Raw genomic sequence first — 23105 nt, forward strand, 5'->3', positions numbered from 1 at the left:
CGTGCACAACATATACATCGACACATGTGACTTCAATACTGTATAAATTAAAAATTCATGCTTACATTGCATACACAACGTTTGAACTAAGTTTATAATAGTGCAAATGTATTCACAACTTTATTGCAAAGTACACTCCACGCATATGTCTGCACGTCTACCTTACAGGGGTGCAAGTCCTCACTGCACTTCCAGGCAGGGGAGTAGCCAGAAAAAAAAAATAACCCCCCCCCCTCGGACCTACAGTCAGTCTGGCTCTCTGTAAGGCCTAATCTTCACCCCCATTATCTTTCAACTTTTCTCGTCCATCTTTTATCTCTACGTCTCTCTAATCTCCCCTTTTCTCTTTTCTCCCTTTTCCAGTGACTCCCTTCTCTTTCTATTTCTCTTCTCCCATTGTACTCTTTACTGGTTTTGCCTTTTCCTCTCTTTTTTCCTTTTTCGTCTCTTTCCGTCCATTGTCTCTTTTCCTACTTTCCCCTCCTCTCTCGTGCCTCCTACTCATTGTCCCACCCTCTCTTCTCCAATCACACTGTTCTCTCTAGGCCAACTCTGCATATCTCATTCCTCTCCATATGTCATTTGTCTCTCCTTCTCTTTCCCCCCCTCTTACTCCTGTGCCCACATGTCTCTTTCTTGCCCTCATACCTCTCCTGCTGCCCATGTTCTTCCACCTCATTTCTTTCCTATGTTTCTCTCCCTGATTCACCCCCTCTCACACCTCCTTTCTCTCTCCCTGACAGCTGACACAGCAACAGTACATTTTTTTTCCGATCAGCGTGGTACAAGTCTGAACATTCTCAATCAATCATATGTGTCACTATTATTACAAAAGGGGAAAACAATAATGCATTTAATAAAACTAAAGCTGTCAGTTAGACAAAAAGGCACCACACCTGAAAAGGGTTGCATCTTATTTTACAAGCATGTTTGGGGTTTTCATTCCAAAAGACAAAGATTAATATAAAAACTATCTGATTTAAAGATCAGATTTGGCAGTTAGAAATGCTGTACAGCGCTTTGTACTTTGAGTGAAATACATTCTGGTTTAAACAAAAAACAAATATTTTCGGCAGTCTTCAAAGTCTGAGAGGGCGAGCAGATTTCGGGTTTTATCTTAAGGACTTACTTTCAGTGGCGGCCGGCAGCTTTAGGAGGGAAGGGGGCGGGCAGGGCACACACACACACACACACACTCTCATTCTTTCACACACAGACGCGCACGCACATCCATTAACAACATTCATACAATTCAAACATGCACGCACTCACCAGACATTCATTTTAAAACATCACACACACTCATTCTTTCACACACGCACGCACATCCATTAACAACATTCATACCATTCAAACATGCACGCACTCACCAAACATTCAATTTGAAACATCACACACAAACACACACACTTACCTTCGGCCTCCAGGTCCCAGGAGGATTGGGACTGCTGCCTTCCCTCATTGGCTGACCTTAGGTCAGCTAGTGAGGGAAGGCAGCAGTCCCAGCCTCGTCACAGAGTGGGATGGGGTCAGTGAGACTGCTGACCCCACCCCACTCTGTGACGAAGTGTCACTGATTGACACTCGCCCTGGGCACTTCAGGGCTTAAACCTGAAGCGCCCAGGGAGAGTGTCAATGGGTGACGCTTTCCTCGTCACCCAGGGGAGGGCCTCCAGGCACCTTTGCTGGGCCGAGGAGGTCACACCCCTAGAAGCGGTGATCTCCTCAGCCCAGCAAAGTTCAGCTCAGGCAGCCAGGAGTCAGCGCAAATCGCACATGTCTGCTCCTGGCTGCCTGACCTGAACATGAAGAGTGTCTGCCAGGCTGACCTTTGCTCAGCCTGACAGACACTTTTCATGGGGGGCAAAAGGTGGGGGGGGGCGTGGCCCCTCCGCCCTAAAGGACGGGCCGCCACTGCTTACTTTCCTTTCATGGCAAGAGATTGTTGGAATATAAATGTTACCAATATGCGGGGAATGCAGTTTTGGCAGCCTTCAAACATAGAAGAACCACTCCATCACAAGCGTCCTATGAAAGAAGAGTGGGGAGAGAAAGGCAGCTGACGGCTTGCTCCCTTGAACACAACTTTTGTTGAAACAGGAAACGGACATTTTAACATCCCTGCAACTAAGAGTTGAGATCTAAGGCAGGACTCCAACTCCCTGCCACTGTCTCTCTCAGAAGCGGTCGGTGGAGGCCTTCTGGCTGTACATAGGCAGGCCATCAGCAAGAGAAATATGCCTGTGGACTACATCCCCCCATGAAGATCAGTCGCTGCTACTAGCGATGCGAGCTGATGCTGATAAGCTTCAGATCATTCCTCGCTCAGTGTTCTGGGGCTTGATAGCACCCTCAGGTCCACTCACCCTCCGCTCAAGAGGGTGGAGCGGGGATTCACAAAGCTACTGCTTCCAGGGTATGGATCTTAAGTATTGACTGCAGAACATAGTGGGACACTAATATCATAGACAGAAGATCGAGGGACAAAATATTAAAAGTATGTATAGATTTTCTATGCATAACTCCACAAATATGTACCTTGACTACAGGTTTATATTCCGGGAACATAAGTGTGGAGTTAAGAATAGTAAATCTGGACTTCCCCATATACGTTTTCTTTCAGTATTTTGTCCCCTGATAATTTGTCCAAATAATTAGTGCGCCATGATATTCTTGTACTCGATATTTGACAGTACAATCCTCTCAGGCTTCACGGTATTCCCTGTCATAGGACACAAGACGGGAGCAGCAGGGCAGGAAATGAAGGGCACCAGTCAAGTCAGGACTTTAGAAGAGCCATAGATGAGGTGGTTCATCTCAGAAATAGCAGGATAGCAGAAATAAATGTTACCAAAAAGTGGAACATGTGTGGTCTACCTAATCATATCATACTGGTTGAGTGACAGAGTCATGTCAGAAATCCGTGGATATGGAGCTAGGCACTGTGGGTCAGAGCCAAGGTGTGGAAAATTGTAGGTAGGTCTAAGAGCCACAGTCCAAGGATAGCTTGATATATGACATTAATTGCCTGTGTATCTAATTTCAGAAATATGTGGCTACGTCACAATGAGGTCCTCATACAGCCTACTGATGGATATTTCTCCCCATGCCCCAAATGGTCAGAAGTTGACTTGGATTATAATTGCATGCAGTATGAGGCTGGAAATATAAAAAAGAGACTACAATACCCGCTTAAAAAAACACAAGTAGTTTCATCACTGCACTGAAAAACATTTTAAGGCAAACTTTCAGGGTAGAATAAAGAGGCAACACCGGATCACAGAAGATATTAATTTTGGGTGGATTTAAAGTGTGCTCAGTTTGGAAAAGAATGGAGAAAGATTTCAAATATCTACTAGATATAATTTAAATTTAGCACGTAAACCAGGAATGCCTTGTTAGACTGGTGGAAAACCTCAAGAGATATTTTATGGATGCTGGCAGATGAGAATGCAAGAGCAGACCTAGTCAAAGATGGTGTGTCAGTTGAAGAGACATGGTCCATGAACTTTGCGCCCATGTATGATAATCAACTAAGCAGTCCTTATTAAGGTTGTTAATAGATCATCTTTGCAGTCTACCTGTGGAGGAACTTGAGTCCACTGCACCTTTACCTTAAAAACACTATCTACCTTTTGAGCAAACAAACAAAAAAACAAAAACAAATAGGAAATGTGGTTGATTAAGACCACATTCCAACGGTTCATTTTCCACATATACTATGTAGAGTTCACCAAAAGATCTTGGGTCCTGCTTTGTTAGGAATAATGTACTAGTTGCGACCCTGAAATATAACCCAGCTATTGAAAATGTTGACCACTACAATTACCCACAGATTAGATAGTCTTCTATACTATCATGGTGCACTTGCATTTAGAAACAATACCATCCCCATCCTAATCACATGGTGCAATATTTGGCTCCCATTGCAAAAGGACTGTTGTTCTGAGAGGTCATCTCTACAAATTTATCAGGCAAGAACTGTTCACTATGCATGATTTTAGGAAGAGATTTGAGGCAATAAAATGTGAATGCAGTGAACATATGTGTACTACAGGAATAGGTGTATAAGTAGTTTGTTTTTGACCTTCATCGTATAATACATATTTTATTTAAAGATGGTCAGCTAATGCTTATAAATATGCATTGTGCTTGAATAGTTGGTCATCTCTGTGTTTCTGACTATCATGTTTGTTCTAATACTCAATTATCTATATGTGACAGCTCTGTTTTCCATATTATACATACAGCAAACTGATACCCTAGGACTGAGTGTGCTTTAGAGGAATGAATATATTCATAAATTAATAAATGTAATCCACAATATTTTGGTAGAATGATATTTTGTTAGAAAACATTTTGGTAGAACTTGTCTCAGAGCTTTATCGAACATGATTTCAGCACTATTACTACTGCTAGGATGCCACTATATTGATATGTAGGTTTGGAAGTAGGTGAACTTCATGAAGGTAGTCTGACCAACAGAAGGGAGTACTAGAAGTAACAGATTACATCACTTTGCAAAAAGACATGCTTTCTTATCTAATTTCAAATTTGTTTTTTGCATGGATCCATGTTCAATGTGAGTAGTGGGCGCTAGGTCTGTTAACATAACCCCAGGGTCAACAACCTTCATGAATAAGCTAATATGAATATTTCTGTGTGCTTTTGAGCAGGCCTGCATCCAATGTTAAAAGCCAACTCTACATCCAACACCGTTGGCCACATTTTGCATTCCTATGTTGAGCCTGTGATCTGTGTCATTGGTCTCATGGATTTTGTTTTTACATGCATGTGGGTGACATTAAGGTGTTTCTTAATCTTCATGACTGTCTCGATTCTATCTTTATGAATGATGTCTTGGACTGGCTTGAAAAACTTTGTCTTGAACTGAGCTCTGACAAAATGGAACTGTTAGTAGTGAGTCCTCCCAAAACCAATTGAATCCACAAGGGACCTGGGACTAAAAATGGATTAGCTCTTTCATGGATTTTTCAGATGTATACAGTTATCTTTCCAAGTGTTAGACAGCTACCAATGATAAGAATAAAATATTTCATCTTTGCCTCACTCAGTCAGCCAGGATCTTGTTATGGGATACCCTGCATTTGAGGCTCCTTGAGATGGTCCTTTCTAGATTGATTTGTGCAGAATGTAAATGTGTTCTGCTCATGTTTCCCCTGTGGCGATTACACTGCCTTCCTTTATATCACTGGATAGTGCACACATTTCTTATATGTTCTTAATTGTATAAAGGATACAATTATGATTTTCATACTGTTAGATCTGCCAGCCTTAGGGTGGTCTTCCCTTAAAATATTTGCCTTCACTTCTCCTGTTTTTGATGAAATTGTTTTTGTTGGCCTTAAGACTTGGTGCACTTTTCAACTTCTAACCAGTGCTAAAGTGCTTGTGCCATCTCCTTTAAAAAGGGTTACATTTCTTTCCACCCAAGTGGCACACTTAATTTACTTGTATGTCTCTAGTAAAGTGGCACTACAGGTATCCAGGACCTGAAAATTAAATGTTACTAGTGAACCTACAACACTGATAGTGCCACTCACTTAGATAGCCTTTTAAAACATTGTCCCAGGTCTGCGATTGCAACCTGTGTGCATTTTTAACTGTTATTTCAACCTGGAAAAAGAAACCTTTTGCCAGGCTTAACTCTTTCTTTTTAATACATATGTCACTCTTTGCGTAAGTCTTAAAAAGGCCATAGGGCAGGGTGTATTATATTTAAAAATTTGGACATGTACGTTTAAGTTTAACATGTCCTAGTAGTGAAAAACTCCTAAAATAGTTTTAAACTACTGCAAGCCCTACCTCTTCAATAGGATAACATTTGAGTTACCTTATTACATTTAATAAGTAATAACGTTTTTATGGGAACGGGTAGGGATCTCATGTTTGGTGCCTGAGGAACTGTAATTCAAATTTTTTTTAAATGGTAAAGTGAGATTTTGAATCATAATTCTCAAAATGCCGCTTTTAGAAAGTTGGCATTTTTTATACTAACTATTTGGTCCCTGTAACTTATTCCTGGGTCATATGACTATGACGGGGTGTAGTTGGCAGTTAGCCTTTGTATATCCCTCCCAGAAAGCACCACAATAGATGGTCAATGTGTTGGCAGGATGGGGGGTGGAGCTGTCACCTACCACACTTGCACTTTGAAGGCAGTGGTTCAGCTCCTACACAAAGGATTTCACACTAGCCTATTGTGCCCCCAGATAGACTGGGGCCAGTGCATGGAGGCAGGAATTTTCAGACACCTCTGCAGGGGGAAACTCCAGAAGGTTCTTCCACTTCAAAGTGGGCCAGGTTTAAAACAGGGACCCTCAGACCCATTCTTCAGTACACTCCTGGACCTGTGGAGACTACAGAAGAAGGATGTCCTGCTGTCCTCTGCTTGAGGCCTTACTTGCTTGCTGAGAAAGAAGACTGAAAATACACCCTTCATCCTATGCTGAAATTACTCCAAGTGACTCACATGACCAGATAACTGCGAGTGACTCTTTGTGCTTTCAGGCATTATACTTATCCTAAATCTGTAATTTTTCATATCTCCGGTTCTACAGATTGGATTTCTGTCATTTTGGTGTCAAATAATTTATTAAATTTGACTCTATGTTTCTAATTGGTGTGGGATGTTTTGTGTTGTGTTTTCACCTTATTACGGGCTGTATGCTGCATAAGTACTTTACACATTGCCTTAAAGTTAAGCCTGACTGTTTTTTTGTGTCAAGCTACCAGAGGGTTTAGCACAAGTTAAATTAGCAGCTTTTATGGTTCACCCAGAGATTGTGGCTGTGCTTTAGAAGGGCTCACATTCCCCTCAACCACCAACCCATTTTTCACACTGACCAGTCAAGTTTCTTCGATGTGTATTCTTACCTCCTGCATAAGGTCCCAAGGCACTAAAAAGAAAAAAGTTCACGCCTCTTTCAGTGAATGGAAATCTCTTCCTCCTGCGGTTGGAGCAACTATGAACTATCTGCATTTTTTATAAGAAAATACAACTTGGGTCTTTGAGACAACTAGATTTCCATCTTTCGGATGCTCAGATTTTGTCATGACAGTTAGTACTACCTGTTCGATTTATAGTGCCAAGAATCACCGAGAAGTGGATGCTGCGCTCGTTAAAATATATACATTACAAAGGAAGATAGTAAAAAACAAGAAAGGGATGATGAAAGCAAGGGAGTAGCGAAATAACTATTGTATTATGAAAGGAAGTAAAGAGAAACTGAGGGAAAGCAAAAAATGGAGCATTAGACAAATGAAGTTAAATGGACAAACAAGCAAATACGGAGACAGATGGACGCACTTTGAGTTTCATTTCTCGGTGTGGCAGATTAATGCAATGAACTCTGAAATGCTATTGTTTCTAATCTTCCTCGCTGCTTCTCTAAGGGCCAGATGTATCAAAGTTCCATTTTGCATTACCTAAATAGTGAATTTTAAGAAATTGCTGTTCACGGAATGCAAAATGGAATGTAACAAAATAGCGATTCCCTAATAGCGATTTCTAAAAATTGGCAATTGCTATTAGGGAATCGCTATTAGGGAATGCAACTCCATTTGTTCCTATGGGGCTGAAGGCCCATAAGTGCAAATGGTTTTGCATTTCCTAATTTGTGAATTCCTATTAGGTAATGCAAAAACAAGGGTGCTGAGGGCCTAAGGTCCCCCTTGATGCACCCCCCTCAAAAAAAAAATTGTGCACATGTAAAGCGCTTCTGCACTACATGGCACTTCAAAAATTCATTTTTAATGCATTTTTTAAAAGTGCACCTGGTTATCATTAACTTGGGCATTCCTAAATGCCCAGTTCGTATTCAGGTGATGCTTGATGCATGTGCATGGGAAATTACAAATAGGAATCTCCTATTTGCGATTTCCTATTTAGGGAATCGCTAATAGCGAAGCGATTCCCTATTCGGATTCACAATTTTAGGGAATCAATAAAAATTGCAATTCCCCAAAATTGGACTGCGATGCCTTTTATACATCGTGCAAGGCTATTTTGCATTTGCAAACAGTGTAATGTTGCGATTCGCACCTTTTGCGAATGCAAAATGTTTTGATACATCTGGCCCTTAGTCTTGAATTCTGATTTTCCACAGTCAGCTATTTTTGGTCAATCTTTTGATTCTGTCACCAGAGTGCATGTATTCTAGAAACCCAAGTAGTGCACGTTAGAAATCGAGGGGGCAGACCTACAATTATATAAGAGAAGGAGAGAATTAATGTTTGTTCGGAAAAGTGCCACAGCAAAAGAATATTCAGAATAAGTAAAAACAATAATACGTGACGAGAAACTGGGAGATCAAGAAAGTGGACACACTAGCAGAAGAGTTTCAAGTGAGCACTTAGAAAACAAGCAGACTTGATTAAAGAGTTGATGGAAGATTGGATAGTGAATAGCGAAATAATCAGCAGGGATGAGGGCAAATGTCCGATGACAAGCGCGCGCTAAGGGATGACATTTGAAATAAGATGTGGCAGCACCTGTACGCGTGTGTCAGAGAGCGCACCCAAATGCCAAGGTTTGTTTAGGAGCATGTGATAGCTTCTGACAATGAGTGGAAGAGGAAAAAAAGAATGCTTCGATGTGGAAAGACTGACAAAAATACAAAAGAGAGGTGGAATAATGACATTACATTCTAATAGGGATTTCTAAAAACGAGAAAGGAAAAAAGATCCAGACAAGAGATTGGGATTTTCATACTATTAAACGCCTGGATTAGGATGAAACGTCACCGCAGTAAAATATCCATGTACTATATATTATAAAGGGAAGGGCCTTTTGATGTCTACATAATAGAGACCATGTTATGAAAATTGTACAAAGGGAGCTGGCAAACGTTTTACATTTAGAATTTGCACAGGCTAAATTGGGCGTACAGAGTTTTCATTAACAATTGAGGCCTTGTCCCAAACCACCAGAAAATTTGAAAAACTGCAAAGTCTAGCAGCGGCCTGCTTCCTGCTGAGAGAAATTGTAACGTAAGGGCACCTAAATGCAGTAATGAAGTTGTACCTTTTAAGACTCCAGCGCAAACAGATTGTTTTATAAAAGTATTTATTGTAGTTATTTACAATGACCCCTAATCAGCTCCTCATCCTCTGGCAACTGTCCACTCCACTGCTTCTTGGAATCTTCAATCCAGATTCCAGAAGTGGAAGCCAGGTTGCCAAGATACATTCTGAACTAAATTAAGGTACATTTCCAATACACTATGTATGAATAATTACATTACTCATGTCACTATTCCATTCTTACAAAACACTTGGGACATAACATATCCCCTTTTCTTAACAACAAAATAATATATTTCATTTTCTTAACCCCTCACTTACAAATGCAATCTTTTAACCATTTAGGTTTAACTGTTGTTCTGGTGGTACTCCTTAAAGGTTCAGCATGATCATCTTGTCTACTAACATCAGAATCCCTGTTCAACTTCAACCATGCCTGTTGTTCTGTTTGGTACAAATAGGTAACTTCCTTGTATTCCACCACCTACCATCAGACAATTTTACAATGTTTCCCTTTGCCTCAAATGCTGCTCTCACAAACATATCAGGTACTATCTGATGGATGTTTCTTTTCATCCTTTCATTATGTCTCCGCTCATATGCAACCTGATAATGTTTTATTCTTTGTCTCAACTCCTTTTGGTTTATCCTTCTTTTACTTGACTTAGACATCCACGTTGGACCATCCACCAGACACAGTGCTCTTTCCTTGAGTAGATAAAAAGGTGTTTCTCCCGTCACCGAATGAGGTGTGGTTTTATAATTCCACAACATATCCCTAACATTGTTCTTCCAACATGTATCACCTGTCATTGGTAACTGGATACTTTCTCCTAATACTAGGTTACATCTCTCTATTAAACCATTTCCCCTGGGATGGTATGCTGGGGTTTTACTAAGCTTCATTCTCCACTTCTTAAGGAATGTTTCAAACTCATCTGACACAAATTGGGGTCCATTGTCTGTTAATATTTTTGCTGGACACTCCTCTCTATGAACGATTCCTCACAAAATAAATTATACTACTTGATTTTATCTCTTTCAAAAATGCTACCTCAGCTCACTGGGAATAATTATTCATCATGACAATGACCTATTTTTCACTCATACACAATACATCAAATGGGACCCCATACGTCCATTGCCAACCTTTCCCACGCTCGCGTGGGAAACTCCGTTGGTTTTATAGTTGTTTCTTGAAACATGTGTGACTTATCACTAGAAGCACATAACATGCCATCTCCTACAAACCTTTCAATCTGCCTATCCATTCATGGCCACCAGAAATGTATGCAAGCTTTCTTCTTCATGGCTGACATACCACCGTGTCCTTCATGAAGTACATTTATTAACCTATCTCTCAGACTGGCCTGTACCAGAAGTCTTTAACCCCTTCTTACTATGCCACCTTGCATTGATAACTCCGACCAGACATTCTTAAACATTTCCAGTCTTGATCTAATATCCCGTTACTAACCTTGGGTAACAATTCAATTATTTTCCTCAATATTTGATCTTCTGAACATGCTCCCTTCCATTCGTTTTCACCTATAACATTACATATGTCTTTCACTTCTGCTACAATCCACTCATCCTTTTCCACATTGTTATTGTTATCCAAAGGTAATCTTGATAAACAGTCAGCATTTATGTTCTTTATACCTGAAACATATTTCATGTTAAACATAAATTCTTCAACATGATATAACCATTTTACTTTTCACGGTGTGGCTTTCCCTGACCCTGTCGTGGTTAATAGGTCTATTAAAGGTTTATGGTACGTTCTAATTTCAAATTGTATACCGCAAACATATGTCCGGTAGTGTTGTACACCCTACCAACAGGCTAATGCTTCTTTCTCTATGAGGAATATGATTTTTATGCCCCTTTTAGTGTGCGAGATGCAAATGCTATCACTCTTTCCTTACAATCATGCACTTGAACCAGAACTGCCCCAACCCGTAATTGCTTGCATCAGTCACTATTATAGTACTCTGCTCTGGATCGAATGTTTGTAAAGTTATAGCTCTTGATATAGAATGTTTTACTTCTTCAAATGTTTTTTGGCAATTATCTGACCACTCGAATGTCCTTCCCTTCTTCATTAACTCCCACATGGCTCACACTTTTTCTATGTAATGGTGCACAAACTTCGCATAATATTCAGCTAGACCTAAAAATGTTCTTAGCTGATCTTTATCTTGTGGAGCGGGAGCATCTTCTATCGCTTCAACCAAACTACGTTTCGGTTTGATTCCATCTTTGGCAATTGTGTGTCCTCAATACTCTACTTCATTCCTGCCAAATATACACTTGTCTAGGCTAATGGTGAGTCCTGCCCTCTCTAAACTTTGTAGAACTTTACTTTGTCTAACACCTTGTCATGTTGACCCTTATCAACACCACACACTAATACATCATCTTGGAAAACATGAACATTTGACGTATTGCTCAGAATTCTTTGCATTAGCCTCTGGAAAACCGCTGATGCTGACGCTAGGCCAAAAGGGAAGCAAATAAATTGGAAAGCTCCTTCAGAGGTGATGAGTGATGTTAGGTGTCTGGATCCCTCTTCTAACAGCAGCTGATGATACGTGCTTCAGAGATCTAGATTAGTAAAACACTTTCCTCCTTTCACTGTTGATAACATTTCGTTAATTCTAGGAAGAGGGTGCCGATCAATCAGATATTGTCATTTAAATCTCCCAAGTTCACACGCATCCTAATTTTTCCATTCGGTTTCCTGGCAATTACAATTGGACTCAATCATTTCAAAGTTTCTATAGGCTCGATTATTCCATCCCTGCACAATCTTTACAATTCTTCTTTTAATGCACCCCTCAATGAAAATGGTACATTTCGCACCTTGTGTACTTTAGGTACAGCTCCCTCTTTCAAAATGATGCAGTTTTGGAATCCCTTCACACACCAGAACTTCTTCAGAAATAATGCAAAATACGTGTTGATCCATTCTGTGACTTCACTAGATGTCATTGACAATACTTGTTGAGGATGGTTGGGATTTAGGATCATCCCCAATGCTTGTTGTTCCTTCCATCCTAACAAAGCTCTCCCTTTCTCTACCACATATACTTTTCCTACTGTTATTCTGTCTTGAAACTTCAGACTAGCTATAAAATAACCCAAAATCGGTAACTTTCCTCCACAATATCCCTCTGGTTCCACATCAGTAGGACACAAATCATTCATGCCAACAGACACCCAAGTATTTTTGTCAATAAGTGTGAAAGGAGAACACAAATTAGCCCATACTTGGTCTTGCCTTTCATTTATCCGAATTACACATTTGGGAGGGCAATAACTATCATTCTTGGTTTCATCCTTTACTCCCTCTCTAACATCCATCCCACATACTACCAATATGTCCACATTCCCATCAACACTACTATCTGACCTTTCATAATTGCTTATTTATTGATTATTTTCTACCAAATTCACTGTTTTCCTATATGTGGAAGTTTAACTCATTTTACAAACCCTTATAAGATGAGTTAAACTTCTTGCATTTATAACATTTACTCCTGACTGCAGTACACTGATCAGATTCAACCATGTGTTTTGGACTACCACACCTATAACAAACTCTTGTTCTAGAATCTTCCTAATATGTTTTTTACTGGTTTGTCCTCTTTAATTTTCTTCCCACCTTTCCTTACATTATCCACCTTGTACACATTTTCTTTGTGACTTTCTTTCTTATTTAATCCTCCCCGAAATTCTCTTATGTACTGAGATGTGTTTTCCATAAGTTTGGCCCCTTCAATGTTTTTTTCTAACTTGGCATTCTTTAACCTCAACAATTTTTCCTGGATCTTAGTATTGTGCATCATATTGATTATCTGATCCCTTAATATTTCATCCTTTAAATCTTTGAATTTGCACATTACTCCTAGCCTTCTTAAATGTGTTACATATTGTTCAATTGACTCCTCCTGCATTTGGGCATTGAAAACAATCTGTGTCTCTCCACTATGATACTCATCTTCCTCCCATAATTTTCTTCTAATGCTCTTTGTGCTATTTCATACTTATCGTCTTCCTCGCTGCCTGACACTGCTTCTAAAATCCTTCTTTCAAGATTATTCAACAGTTGTGATTTTAGAACTTGCCTCCCTTCCACGCCCAAGCAATGTTTTAAAATAGCTAGCTTTCTTTTTGCCTCATATTCGCAAACTCCAATGACTTCTTAAAAGCCTCTTTCCGATCTTCCCATGCCATACTGGGTTACCCAGGTTCCTGTAAAAATTTTGGTGGTGTATGTATTAATTGTGACACAATTTCCTTAAATTATAAGCAAAATTTATTATTATCTTATAATACCCTCAAATTCCTATGTTATATCTTTATCTATGACCTAATTACATATACATAAAACTATATGCGTAATTTCACAATTACACTCCTTACTTGGATGTGCCTATCACCGATTCATAAACTGCAGGCAGACTAATTTATTGGCAAAGGCATGCCTGTCACTGATCACTTATGACAGGCAGATGAATTCACTGGTAAAGGTGTGCCTGTCACCGATGTTACAGGCACAATTCCCTTATTATTGGTGTGCCTGTCACCGATGCTCTCAGTATTTATATGCACCGTTCAGTTAATGTGGTGTGCCTATCACTGATGTGTGCCACTGATGCAGAACGCTGCTTGAGCTGCACAAAAGTCCTTCAGTTACAACGGTTGCTAGGTAACCTTATCCTTGGAGCATGTTGTACATTCTGACGTCGACTTTGCTTCCTGATGGTACAGTTGTATGTTTCGACGTCCAACGTTGCCCTGTGCCTCACGACCCATCCTTCAGATTACCAGATGCGCCTCCTTGTTCAGCGTGATGCAGAGCGCACCAGTTCTGCAAAACACCGATGATCCTCATGCGCCGTCACCACAGAACGCCGTCAGCACTGCCTTTTGAAGGATGCACCTCTCTGCCCGTAACGAGCCACGAAGCGCGCTGCAGATTCAAGTACGTTTTTTTTTCAAATGACACCTTCTTCTTACTGCCCAAGGCAGAGAGCTCGTCGTTCAGTAAAATAAGTTCCTTGTACCCTCGGAAGACGCTTCTCCCATGCAAAAATCCCGTAAATCCCTTTAAATTAAAAGATAATATCCTTTTCCTAGAGTCATGCTCCCATAGACATAGTCATTGTCTCATCCAGCCCTCCACACATTGTGCCACAAAACTTTCTGCAAGGCGTATTTATGTAGAAAATACCAATGTCACTTATGTTGGTTGAAGTTACATCCTGCACACACGGCTCCTCCAATCACAAGATGAAGCCACCGGATTAATGTAAATTGTAATTTGAGCAGATCAAGGGGTCAATAAGTTTCACTAGGGTTTCCAAAGAATCCTTAAAATGCATACCATCCTCGTTGACAGTTTTAAAACTCCAGCACATATAGATTGTTTTATAAAAGTATTTAATGGAGTTATATACAATAACCCCTGATCAGCTCCTCCTCCTCTGGCAACTGTCCACTCCACAGCTTCTTGGAATTTTCAATCCAGATTCCAGAAGTGGAAGCTACCAGGTTGCCAAGATAGATTCATAACTGAATCAAGGTATATTTCCAATACACTATGGCCCGTATTTATACTTTTTTTAGCGCCGCATTTGCGCCGCTGTTTGACGCAAAACAGCGCAAACCTACAAAATACAATGGCATTTTGCAAGTTTGCGCCGTTTTAGCGTCAAAAAACGACGCAAATGCGGCGCAAAAAAAGTTTAAATACGGGCCTATGTATGAGTAATTGCATTACATATGTCACTTTTAAATTCCTACATCACACTTGGGATATAACAGTACTCCTTTTTAATGAAGTACAATAACTCGAGGAATTCTTAGCGCTAACAAACCTATTATTGAATGAACGCTGAATAAATAAGCATTTACACAAAATAGCCAGTGACTCACTGAAGGTTTCCACACACTACCTCCTGGTGAGGGATTTGTGGTAGCCATAATGGGGAAAATGAAGCAGGTATCTGTTAATGTGCAGGTGACAACTTGCACTCAGTGCAGTTCACATGGTTGGGCTCAAGCCTTCCTATTATTTAATTCGAAGATTGCCATTCTATTGACTTTAGAATGATGAATCACTGAATTGCACCACTGTGATTGAAACCTGTGGCCTGGAGGTCATAGATAGACATACACAGCGACCCCTCACTCAGCTATGCCTACCTGGCATAAACTGGGGAGAGGTGTCAATCTGAGTAAAAAGAGGCATGGTTTAGTTCTGTCGAGCAGTGATGACAGGGAGGCGTGGACATCGGAACTGGGCAATTCCTAGCTCTTACAGCGAATATGCTAATCACATGAAACAACTAATCCTTGTATTCACCTTGGAATATTTTCATGCAGGATTACAAGAATTATGCATGATACAAGGGTTGCATTTTTGTTCTTGTAAAAAAGAAAATTAAAGTAACAAGCAGCTAAAGAAATCTCAACAAGGAGCAGCCAATTTACTTAAATGTCAAAAGCAGGGACATTTCTTAAAATGCGCAGATGTGATATAAACATTTCAACATTTGGATGTATGAAACCTTGATCTTGTCTATGAAACAGCATAACTAGCTGTATTCTACAGTGGGGTATAACTCTTCATTGGGGTGTAGGAACATCAAACCTTTGCTCTGTATTATGTAACATAGGTAACATCTCAGGTGAGACACTTATCATTTTTATACCTGTGCAGGTGTTTATATATTGTATTTGTCATTGTAAAGTTAAATACAAATACAGAGGACATTAATTTCCTATTCCCCTAAAAGTAATCCCAACTCTAAACATGGCTTTTCTTTTATGCAGGTTCCTATCAGCATGTTGTCATGACAATGGAATGTACTGTTCTCAACTTAATCCTTTCAAGCTCGTATCATCCAGTATTCCTGGAAAATAGTTTAAATGAGCAAACAACAATTATAATGCTCAAGGTATACATTATTAGAATTCAGATGAAAATTAAGCCCCAGATATACTGTTGGAGACTGGTTATTAGTAGAGCTAAGTACGCACCTACCATTGAAAATAACACCCCCAGACAGTGTTAGGCTCAGTCAAGGTCTGAGAACATTAGCCCGTGGCTCAACCTCTGGTAGCTTGGCAACGAGCAGGCAGGCCTAACTTAGAGACTGGTATGTAAAGCATTTAAATGCACTAATACCGTGATTAAGTACAACACAACACATAATAAAAAATCCACACTAATTTATACAAAGAGGAAATATGTTTATCTTTAAAATGGCACCAAAATGACAAAAATCCAATATAGGGAACCAGAGACATGATTTTTTAAATGTTAAAAGTAAAACCAGTGCTTTGAAGCCATAGCGCTCAAAGGGAAGGTTACACTGGACGCAGTCAAGAGTTCCAGCAGTCTGAAATGTAACACCTTTACACTTGCTTCCAGAAGTGTTCTTGATGCAGGAAAGTGGTCCACAACCACAATCCAAGGTTTCAGAATCTTTGAGTTGCTCCTTGGAAGGTTGGGACTACAATTCCCACAATGCACCTGGCCGAATCCTTGTAAGTCCACTGGATGCTCTCGAGGCTTGGGGATTTTTTGTGGAAATTGCTGCAGGGAAGCATTTTTTTAACCTGTTGCTTTCAGGAAGTCCACTCCTGAGTCTTTTTAAAGGCAGGGCAAAGTCCTTAGGACTGTTAGTCCAGTGTGCAACAGGAGCAATACTTCTTCAGTATGAAGTCCTCTGGGTTACAGATCAGGCTTCCAGCAGGGCAGTCCTCCTTCTTGTGGTTTGAGGGGGCAGATCTGAATTCCAATGCAGATCAGCTACTTTTATTCACTCATATTGGGGGACAGTCAGTGGGCATCCTTGTCTCATGAGCTGCAGGATGCCACCCAGAGCATGACAACTTCCTCCAAAGTGTGGCATCTCCTTGTTCCATAAAGCATTGGACTTTAACATTCTAAGGTGGATGATTGTCCAACAGAGGAGCAAGACCTGGCTGAACCAACCCACTGGCGCAGCTCATTTCCATTAACTCTTTCTACAGACATCTGCAAATTCCTTTCCTAAACCCAAACCCACTATCTATCTGTACGGAACAGGGTGAGAGGCCAGGCCTGACTGCATTTCTTTCTGACTGGCTTCATTTTGAAACCTCAGCTTGATTTACGCAGCCCTCTTCCTCACCTGCCCTCCACATCTGCAAACCTCCCCCATCAGATAGCCTCTGCGCGATGCAGGACACTCATCACCTCATCAAAGCAGCCCGGCTAATCCTGTTAGGGCTCACCACTTAGGAGAGACACCTTACTAGGATGGAATTTGGGTTAGAGAAAAGAAAGTCTTATAACTTATTTTAGGTACTAGATATGATAAATTCAACAAGGGCAAGTTGTTGGATATATCGTTAACATTCAAGTCCTTTCATGACACATTTGGCTCTCTTCTAGCCGTACTTATGCTTAGGGAAAATATTTCTATTTTATCCCAAGGAGCTAAGTATCTACAATAAGGAAAAATAGAAAAATGAAAGGTGCAAGTCTTCCCTCACCAGGGCATATAAAACATATTTTCCATTTATTTATTTATTGTTGTCAGCCTATCCGGCCATAACAATTACACACAATAAATACCAATCCATCATAACACTGTAAAAATCATGTTAGATAAAACATCTAAAAAAAAAAAACTACACTTGGGATCTTTGGTTTGATGTGTGCCAAAGTGCACCCAATTTACCCTGCATTATCATAAACGTGATTTATAACAATAATTTACATAGCACACTAAAAGACATTATAAATCGAAAAACTAAATAACTTATTCTGGCACTAATCAGTTGGGGCCTTATGGTGCCAACCACCAGTTTGATAGCAACCCAGGACCTATCCCCATTTTACAGCAACCTGCACCAGCTTCCCAAGCTAGTAGCAGCTATGGGACAACGCGAGCAGTTATACTTGTGCCAGCTGCAGGTGCATTGATAAACGTAACTTCCAAGCCTCCAGTATGTAAGTTGAGACCTTCGTCACAATGTGTTTTTCATCTGATCGCATACATAACACTTCCGCTTCTTTGCACTTCCTGACTCCATATGATCTAAAGAGTGGACGTAAGTACAATTTGCGGAGTTTGAGCGTGAAGTGACATAATAAAAGGAAGTGGGATAATGTTTCTTGGCCACCATGAAGACATGGACAGCAATCTAATCTACCCGGGGGGACGGGTTGCCATCTATTGGTCACCGCTATCACCGGTAGTGTGCCCATACGAAATTTAAAATAGAGAGCCCTTTTTTCCTCCGGATAAATACTATCTATAAAAAAAGCTGGTTTGAGCTCTTGATTAAACAAAATGTAACGCTTAAATAAAGGACTAAGGGCCAAATGTAGCAAAGGTTTTTACCCATTCTGTGTCTATGGGAAAAAGTGTTCGTACATATGGCCCTAAGTGTCTCACACATGCTCTGTGTCTTTTGGTCCCAGTATGCCTTTTTTATAACAGATAGACTAGGCCTTCTGATTTTTTCTGGATGGAGACAGAGATCTTCCTGGCCTATAGCAGCCAGGATGGTTGAGATGTGTTTGAACCAGGGCAATTTCCGATGACTTTGTAGCTTCATGATGTCCATCAATGCATCTCTATATGGTTTAAGTTCCTCTTTTGCCCAAATATGGATCCAGTATCTTATTGGAGCCAATGCAATGTAGTCCTCAATCTTCCTCATTTGTAGATCTATTCTTATTGCGTTCATCGGTGTAGCATTGCCTAAGCAAAGTAATCGGCGTAAAAATGTATTCTCGGTTACTTGTATTGATGCAGTCTTTCTAAATCCCCAGATCTCTGCGCCATATAGTGCTGCGGCACTTGCTTTTGTTTTATATGCAAGCAGTGCAGAACTCACAGAGTGATTGCCTGTAGCTTTTGCGAATCTGAGTACAGCTCCAGCTTGTTGGGCCAAGGAGATGTTGCTTTTATAAATTTGCGGTTTCCATGTCAGTTTTTCGTCCAGCCTACAGCCCAGGTAGTCATAAGTAGCCACTTGGGCCAAAGGCTTATTATTTACCCTAAAAGTCGATTGCATCTTCTGTTTTTGGTTAAGAATCATAAACTTGGTTTTCCCCTCATTAATTACCATACTCCTCGAGGTACAAAATGCATTCAGGAGAATTTTCCAGAGCTTGTGTGGGAAAGTCTTCCTCTTGTATTTCAGTAATTTCTTGTACTGTTGCCTGCACTCGTAAAAATGTTGCTCATTAAAGTCATTCAGATGCCGGTTCTTTAATGCTTGTGATAGCGCCCTTTTTAATTTTAAACACTCACCATCAAACCAGCCCTCCATCATTTTTGGATTAGTTTGGAAATGCTTGGTTCTTTCCTTTGTTGTTTGTAATAGCAGATTGTTAAAATTATGCAGGAGGGGTAAGGCCTCATTAACTGATAGATGAAGGAAGGTGCTGAGTGATAACAACCAGGTTTGACTAGGTACACTCATGAAGGATTCGTCCACATTTGACCATAATATGTTTTTCCTATTTGGTCTCATAGTTATTGTTAAGCTATTTCCGTTATATGGAGACTCAGTTTTCCCTGAACTCATGTCCGGATTGGCCATCTCCATTAACAATGGGTCATGGTCACTCTCAATCCTGTCCCTTATTTCCATGTCGATGACATAGTGCCAGGCTTCGATGTTTATTGCCATGTAATCGATTATGCTTTGCCTTTTTCCAGTTCGAAAGGTGGGTTTGAAGGTTCTATCTGAATTTGTTCTTCCATTTAATGTACGGATTCCTCCTTCTATTAGAGCTTCAAAAATTAATTCTTCTTTCTTGGAGTCTTGACAACGTTGGATGATGGGTGTCGGAATATTCCAAACGTGATATTCCTCTGCTACTTGTTCATCCCCGAGAATAGAATGGGGTTTAGTGTTGAAATCGCCGCATATCAGTAAAAAGGTTTTACAAAGCTGAGGGGGGCGGTTGTTCGTGTGACCAAATGCTGGGTTCCTCCAACCTTTGGATCTTTTGTTTAAGATATGTTCCTTGAGGAGCCGCACACCTGGCTTGACTTGGACCCAGCTAATAAGAGGGAAATACACATTTACTATTTCGAGTGACCACTCCTCGTATTTTACTACAAGCGTATGGATTTCCTTGCTTAATACAACATGAGTTACTGCAGAGTTTCCCAGCAGTGAAGTTCTGATCCATATGATCAAGCCTCCTGATGGTCTTCCTTTTTTTGTTTGGTGGCAGGTAGATGGAAAGTAGAAAACCCATCTAGATCGATGGCATTAGTAGACCAAGTTTCCTGGAAGCAGCTTATATATTGTTGTTTAATGAATTCTACCCAATCCTTGTCCTCCTTTTTGCTTTTTAAGCCTTCAATGTTCCAGCTTAAGATTTTTAATGTTGGACTGGTTCTGTCTTTTATATTCAAGCAGTCCATTTTTTGCTACAGGCTTCTGGATGGCTGATCTTCATATATCTGTGACTGTGGGGGGTTACCCATGCTGTTTCTTGGGGAATTAACCAACAGGCAGAACCTCATGTTGCTCAGATTTGTTCGTTTAGGGAGTTGTTGTTTGGAGCTAATTGCTCCCTGCAGTATCGAGCCAGAATTGCCTTTTACCTCATGCCTACCTGACACGTTTTGCTTTGGAGCTTTTTCAAGAAATATTGTTGGATACTGTTCCTTTTGCGGAGTAGCGGTAGATATTCCCCAGATCTTCAACGAATTAGAACATTTTAGGATCTGTTTTACTATCCAAGGTGAAACCCAGACTGTTTCTGTTGATTCCCCGGTCTCTAATCCTTTTCTTTGTATGAATCTTACTGAGAGCAGGTCTTTAGTTGTTACGTTCTGCAGGGCTGGCAGAGAGTTGACCAGATGTAAAATATTGGACCTATTTAGAATGTCTTGGCTTCCTCTTGAGGAGTACTCGGGGATAAACATAATCGTGTCTTCAAGCTCTTCGCTTATTTCAGTGCGGATCTCAGTATGCCCGCCACCTCCCTGCGACTATCTTCCTTGAAGTTGATTATCTTCCTTTTCTTTACTGTAGGTGGTAACTGCCCATCCGGTCGATGCTAGTTCTTCCTGACCTTTTATCCTTCAAGATTTCAACTCTATATTCCTATATCCTTCATGTGGTTGCCTTTTTAGAGTCCATTTTTCCGTTTTTTCTTTAGTTTCCAGGTCAAGCACTGGGCGCGAAAGGACAGGCGAATCAGTAACCCACCTGGGCTGGGTACTGAAATTGTGATTTCCTGTGCTAGCCTGAGAGCAGTATTTTGCTTTTGTCCGAGGTGCGGGAACCGGAGCTATTAAGTTGTCCACACACATAGTTGTTCTTATACTTTGTTCACTTCCTGTGAGCTCAGGGCTCTTTACCCTCCTGCTTTCACTTTTACTGTTTTCTTGTGGTGCCCCCTCAGTAATAGAATTCGGAAGCTGCTGACATTTTCCGTTGTGGTTTCCCACTGTATTTGAGTAATGTACCTGAGCTAGGTGTTCTATTTTTGTAGCTGGGAGGTACTTGTCCATGCCAGTGCTTAATTTTGATGTCTCTAGGCTCCAGTTGAATATTCCATTGACTAGGGCGTCGCTTGCCTCGCTTGTCCCTAGATTTGCACCTCGATCTTTTTCCGACCTCCTTCCATTGTCTGTGTCATGCCCATACGCTTGGTTTCCCCTGAGGCCAGTAGGTGTACGATTTATGTGGGAATGGTGAGTGCAGCTTTTGTCGCACAATAATCCAGGATTTTTATTTGTAAAATTACTGTCTTTATCAGTTGATTTTTCGAGACTCTCTGGCTTAATGTTTTGATCTCTATACTGCTGTTGGGCAGGGTGATCACCTATATTCCTAATTTGCCCCACTGGGCTTGCCTGTCGTGACATATTTAGTGCCTTTTTTACTGATACTTTTTTATTTCCTCAAGCTTTTTTCTGCTTATTTTTCCATTTACCTATTGATTGAGGCCTTTTGCTCGGGACCCTCTTTTCTGCTATACTTAAAGCTTGGATTCTAGGTACAGGACTTCCATTCTTTCCCTCTGTCTTATCTATACAGATGTTCACATCTGGGCAATCCTCTCGTCCTGGGCCGAAGGGCTCTTCTCTATCTTCTCTGTCTATTGGCCTTCCCATTAATCTGGACTCTGTTTCTGTTGACTCATGGTTGCACACCTGTGCGCTTTTGAGGCTGTATTTACAATCTTCGAGTATATTTTTGATTACTTTCGGGACTTCCAGTAGTTTTTCCAGCAGTGGGCCGCAAGCTTACCTGTCCATCTTGTCGGCACCTGCCTGATGCAACAGATTTTCCCTTATTATGCCCTCTACTAAGGCCATCCTGTAATCTATGGTCTGTATTGACGTTGTAAATTGTTTAGTCAGCTCAAGTTGATCATCGAATTTTTTAGACTGCGCCAAGATCATTGTTGCAATTGAGTCCAATGTTGTACATATAACTTTCATAATGCTAAGAATTGGTTGATCTCATGAGAAATCATCTCTATTTCCCCAAGCTTGTCCATTTTGCTCATTAATTGTTTGGCCTTCTAAGATCTTATCGTCCTTTCCCCTATGGCCTTGTATTAGACTGCCTTACAGGAAATTTAAATCTTCCGATGTTATACTGTTTAATTGGGACTCTATATTGCCAATTAAGGAGTTGTCGAGCGAGGAAAGCTCCAGACTAAATGAACTACTTTCGTGTCTACGCAGTGTTGAATTAGTTTTTCCTGTTTGGCTTTCGCGATGAAGCTGTGACACTGAAAGCTTACGGGTCTGCTTTATTAGTAATTGTTCTGTTTCAGGCCCCTTAATATTTTGGAATACTATAAGTTCTGCTAGGGCACATTGTAGGGGGGATGTTAATAGTCCCATTTGGGCCTCGGGATAAAATAGCTCATGGCTTGTTCTTTGCTCCCCCAAAGAATGGCCCCACTCTGGGAAGTTGTTTAACTCCACTTCGCCATCCTTGAAGAAGTTATTCATTGGACGAGATGATCGAGATGATCGAGCAGATCGCAGCTAGGATAGGGGAAT

The sequence above is a fragment of the Pleurodeles waltl genome, chromosome 1_1 (assembly GCF_031143425.1).
Source record: "Pleurodeles waltl isolate 20211129_DDA chromosome 1_1, aPleWal1.hap1.20221129, whole genome shotgun sequence".
Lineage (NCBI taxonomy): Eukaryota > Metazoa > Chordata > Amphibia > Caudata > Salamandridae > Pleurodeles > Pleurodeles waltl.